This window comes from Natrix helvetica, assembly GCF_964273705.1.
Source record: "Natrix helvetica genome assembly, chromosome: 7".
Classification (NCBI taxonomy): domain Eukaryota; kingdom Metazoa; phylum Chordata; class Lepidosauria; order Squamata; family Natricidae; genus Natrix; species Natrix helvetica.
In genome coordinates, this window is record NC_138558.1 from 2,216,511 (window position 1) to 2,222,510 (window position 6,000).

The following is a 6,000-nucleotide window of genomic DNA, read 5'->3' on the forward strand; positions in this document are numbered from 1 at the left end:
ACCTGGCTTTGGTTTGCCCCCAAAAGAGTAGGGGGGCTGTGTCAGAAAATGGGCGGAGCCCGATTTGAGGGAAACTTTAGGTTGGCTGCAGCGCGAAACAAAGGTGGACGGGCCTCCATGGCACATGATCTTAGCAGCACACATCCTCTTGTTGGGTAGTCCGCAGGGAATTCTGGCCCATTCCTTGGTTGATTCCGGGACTACCATGAACTTTATGGATGTGGCATTTGCTACAAAGTACGACGTCCCTCTGTGTCCGGTGGACCTACCGATGCGTGTTGAGACCATTCACGGCCGGATGCTTCTGTCTGGGCCTATCAAGGCCACCATGCAGCCTTTGTGCCTGATCCTCGGGGAGCACGAGGAGGCCATCCAATTTTACGTGGCTTTGGGCCAGCATTTCCCCATGGTCTTGGGCTTGGCTTGGCTGCAGTTGTACGATCCTCACATCTACTGGTCGCAGAACCTGATCACGTTCCCGCCCCTCCAATGCATCGACCACACCCAGCAGGTCTGTGCAGGCCAGGTACTCAGCTCGCCCAAGGTGGCCATGCCGCCGGGTTTAGCGGAGTTCGTGGAAGTCTTCAGCAAGCAGGAGGCAGATCAACTGCCACTGCACCTCCCTTATGACTGTCCCATCGACCTGGTACCTGATGCGAAGCTTCCTGCGGGTCGTCCTTACTCCATGTCCGAGCCGGAGTTGGCTGCCTTGCGGGACTTTATAGACGAGAACCTCGCCCAGGGTTTTATCCGGCCGTTGTCTTCGCCATTGTCTGCCCCGGTTTTGTTTGTGAAAAAGAAGGTGGGGAATCTGAGACTTTGCTGATTACTGTTGCCTGAATTCCATCATGGTGTGTAACCGTTACCCGCTGCCCCTGATTCCTGAGTTGTTGGAGCGGCTCCGGGAGGCGACGGTATTCACGAAACTGGACTTGCGTGGGGCGTATAACCTGGTCTGAGTCAGGGTGGGGGATGAATGGAAGATGGCCTTTGGCATCTGGTATGGACATTTCGAGTACACAGTCATGCCGTTTGGGTTGACCAATGCCCCGGCAGTCTTCCAACACTTCATGAATGATATCTTCCGGGACCTCTTGGATCAGTTTGTCATCATTTACCTGGATGACATCTTGATCTACTCAACGTCCCAGAAGGATCATCAACATTTGCGCCTGGTCTTGCAACGACTCTGAGAGCATCATTTGTTCGCAAAGCTGGAGAAGTATCAGTTCTGGCAGACTACCATCGAGTTCCTGGGGCACCATATCTCCCCTGAGGGAATTGCGATGAAGCAGGGCAAGGTGGATGCGTTGCGCAGTTGGCAACCTCCTCGACGTATGAAGGATGTGCAGAGACTCCTCAGGTTTGCCAACTATTACTGGACCTTAATCCCCAGCTTTGCTTTCTTGACCACGCCCCTCACTCGGCTCCTGCAAAAGAAAGTGCCGTTTCGCTTGGGGCCCACAGAGCAACAGGTGTTCGTGGCCCTGAAGTGCGCTTTTACGAGGGGGCCGATCCTGAAGCACCCTGATCTGCACGTCCATTTGTAGTGGAGGCGGACGCGTCTGACATCGTGATGGGTGCAGTGTTACTGCAGGCTCATCCCCCTGATGGTACCCTTTTCCCTTGCACTTATAACTCTCGGAAACTCAATCCTTCCAAGTGCAATTACACCATCTGGGAGAAGGAGTTGTTGGCTATCAAGGTGGCGTTTGGTTTAGGTTTAGGTTTTATTAAATTTATAGACCGCCCCCTCTCCCCACAGGGACTCGGGGCGGTGTACAGACCGTTCATATATAAAAACAACAAAACATGACATAAAACACCAGACAGAACAACGCAGACATACAGTCTGTATATATAACCCAAACTAATTAAATAATTAAAACAATTCTAAAACCAATTTAAAACCCCAGAAATTTAAAATTTAAAAAGCCATTCAGGAAGGTCAGTAGTGAGTGTTATTGTAATTACAATTAGGCAAGGCCGGCTAGTCGAAACAGGTGGGTCTTGAGTTTTTTACGGAAGGAGCGGAGGTCCAAGGTAGTTCTAATATCAGGGGGGAGGTCGTTCCAGAGGGTTGGGCCCATCACAGAGAAGGCCCTACTCCTAGGCACCGCCCGCCCGCACTGCTTAGCGGAAGGTACCCGGAGTAGCCCCTCTCTGTGAGAGCGGATTGGTCGCAGGGATGTGTGGGGTAGAATGCGATCCCGCAAGTAACTAGGTCCCGAGCCATGGAGCGCTTTAAAGATGACAATCAGCACCTTGAAACGCACCCGAAAAGCCACAGGCAGCCAGTGCAGCTCGCGCAGGAACGGTGTTACATGGGAGTACCTAGTACTCCCCATAATAGCCTGCGCGGCTGCATTCTGAACCAGCTGGAGCCTTCGGGTGCATCTCAAGGGGAGCCCCATGTAGAGAGCATTGCAGTAATCAAGACGGGAAGTCACCAGGGCCTGAGTGACTGTGCGAAGGGCGTCCCGCTCTAGTAGGGGACGCAATTGGCGCACCAGGCGAACCTGTTGGAACGCCCCCCTAGCCACGGCTGTCACATGATCATCTAGCGACAGCCGGGAATCTAGGAGGACGGCCAAATTGCGTGCCCTATCCACCAGGGGCAATTGTTCCCCCCCGATGGCCAGAGATGGAACACACTGGCTAAAGCGGGGCGCCGGTAGCCACAGCCACTCCGTCTTGGAAGGGTTGAGTTTGAGTCTGTTGTCACCCATCCAGACCCGGACGGCTTCCACCAGGACATCACCTCGACGGCTTCATTGGGGTGGTTCGGGGTAGAGATATATAGCTGAGTGTCATCTGCATACAGATGGCACTCAACCCCGAATCCTCGAATGATCTCGCCCAGCGGTTTCATGTATGTGTTGAACAGGAGAGGTGAGAGGACCGACCCCTGTGGCACCCCACACGTGAGCGGCCTCAGGGTCGACCTCTGCTCCCCCGTCAACACACATTGCGTCCGACCGGAGAGGAAGGAGGAGAACCACCGCAAAACGGTACCCCTCACTCCCATCCCCTCCAGCCGACGCAGTAGGATACCATGGTCGATGGTATCGAAAGCCGCTGAGAGATCTAACAGGACTAGGATGGAGGAACAACCCCCATCCTTCGCCCTCCAGAGATCATCCACCAACGCGACCAAAGCCGTCTCAGTGCTGTGGCCGGGCCGAAAACCGGACTGGCGCGGGTCTAGATAAATAATTTCCTCCAGGTGTCGAGGGAACTGTTGTGCCACCACACTCTCAACAACCTTCGCTAAGAAGGGAAGGTTGGAGACAGGACGATAATTGGCTAACTCTACAGGGTCCAGAGAAGGCCTCTTAAGTAGGGGCCTCACCACCGCCTCTTTCAAGGCGGCTGGTAGGAACCCTTCCCTCAGCAAGGCGTTCACCAGTCCCAGGAGCCAGTCTCGTGTGACCTCCCAGGCTGCCAGTACAAGCCAGGAGGGACACGGGTCCAATAAACATGTTGTGGCTCGCAGTCGCCCGCGTAGCCTGTCCATATCCTCGGCGGCAACAGAGTCAAACTCCTCCCAGAGTGGTACCTCAAGACTCGCCTCCGGTGTCTCCCCAGGATCACTGAAGGGGACCCGTTCACTCCGGATCTGAGCGATTTTGTTCTGCAGATATTCCCCAAATTCCTCTGCCCTACGCTGCAAAGGGGCTTCCCGCAGCCTCCGTGAAAGGAGGGAGCGGGTCACCCGAAACAGGGCGGCAGGGCGGTTTTCTGCAGACGCAATAAGGGTGGCATAATATCGGCGTTTAGCCACCCTTAGTGCCACAAGGTAGGTCCGTAAATGGGCTCTTACCTGTGTTTGAGGCCTGGAGGCTTCACCTGGAGTGGGCCAGGCATCAGGTCGAGGTCTGAATTGGCCATAAGAATTTGGAGGGTTTTGGGGGGCTTCTGGTGGCATCGTCAGCGTTGAAGTACGCTCCCTAGGGAACACCAGCCCCATTATTGAGTACAAGCTGCTAGAACAGCATAAAATCAGCTGTCTAGCAGCTTGAAAACTCCCCCTCAGGAAAAGAGGGGGAGGTGAGCAGCCGGGCAAGGGTAGAGCTCCCCTAGATGCCCAGGAGCAAATCTGGGGCTCGAAGGGTGAGAGCTCCCCAGAAGCCCGACAGAGCTCCTTGTCCGGGACCCTTCTGCACTCGCAGAAACAAAACATCACAACCATCCCTGCAGTCAATGTTTTAATCTACATTTGAATAAGAAGCAGGCAGAGCAAAAACAGGAGTGATTACAATCGCAAGTACAAACATTAACTCTGATTTAATTACACTTCCTTCTGTGAAGATTAAGGGAACTTAAAGGAAGATGGCGCCTGAATAACAAAGGGTGTGGTAAAAGCTAAATTTAAAAAGGATAGTATTTGTTAAATGCCTGTTAACGTTGTTAAAAGATTTAAGAGCTCAAGACTAAAGAAAACAGCTGTCAGGCCTGTAGTTTTGTTTCTTTTAGGATCTTCGGCCTGCCACACTTTCTATTATTTTCTTATGCTGTTTCATTAGTGTAGTAGTTGGGAGGGGGGGAATAGAAAGGAGTAGGATTGTGGAATGTATTGTTGTCATTCTTTTATAGAAGCTCAAGGTCATCTTTTGTCTCCGCACCTTGACACCTGACCGGAAGCAGAGGGGTGTACATGCCAGCGTGGAAGATGATGATTAGAACATGTGATGGATTTGTGGGTGTGGGGATAGATCATGAACTTTCAACTGGGTGGAATTCCAGGAAGAACATTAGAGTTGGAATTCCATAGACGTGCTAACTTGCCTGTATGAATAAATTGGAACTTTAAGGATGATTCTGCCTGGTCTCTGATTGATTTCATACATGGTATTTAGAACACCTGACATTATTCCAACTCTCCCTTTAAAATAAAGCACCAGCACCCTCCCCCTCACAAGGGGGGAGGGGCTGGTGATGGGTGGTGCTGAATTCCCAACGCTGACCGGGACAGCGTAAAATATCAGCGAAGAAATAATGAGAAAGCTTTTGGTGATAAGAAGCTAAGAGCCGACGCTTCAAAAGCAAAGGAATCTGCTTCCAGATTTATTGCATCTGGCAAGAGGACGGAGTGGGCTGGAAAAGACTTTTTTACACCCTGTTAGAAGATGAAAGGAATGGAGATTCAAGCCATCCCCATACAATCATCTCTGATGGGCTTCCCGGACCATTTCGGAGAACTAAACGTGAGTGCATGCTCCCCCTCCTTCCCCCCAGCTTGGAAGCAAGTCTTGGAAAAAAACCTGGATTGGAGATTTTGACTCCTTCCAGACAGCAATAAATGAAATGGCTTATTACCCTGCAACTGAGTGGGAGACAGATTCCCTATCAAAATGGGAATTTCAACCCAGGCAGCAAGAAGGGATTTGGCCAGCATCTTTCACTTGCCAGCCACAAATTGGGCTGCAATCAGTAAATGAAGCAAAACCAGATTGGGTTTTCTTCCCAGAGTATAGATGGATGAGATGCCACTGGCCACCTCCTTTGCCATCAACATGGGAAAATGCTCCAAGCCAGCAGAGGGCACCTACTTGGCCCATAACCCCTCCAAGCCAGCAGGAGGGTCCTTGGCACATACCCCCCCCCCCAGTCAGCCATCATTGGTTGAGCTGCAACCTGTGAAGCAGGCAACCCCAGGATGGGTCTTAATCCCAGGTCATGGATGGGAGGAATGCCAGTGGGCACCTGCCCTCCCTCAGCAGATGGCACTATGGCAGAAAACTGGGCAGTGGCCAACCGAGGGATTGACCTCCCCACCGGTTCCAGTCTCCCCTGCAAGGCCCCAAAAGGTTCTTACCCCACCTTCCTACAGAGAGGAAATCTCCATGGAAGAAGGGTGTCAGGCCTGCAGAGGTTCCTTTAAGAATCTTTGGCCTGCCACACTTTCTTATAATTTCCTATGTGTTTCATTAGTGTAGAAGTTGGGAGGGGGGAATAGAAAGGAGTAGGATTGTGGAATGTATGTTGTCATTCTTTTAT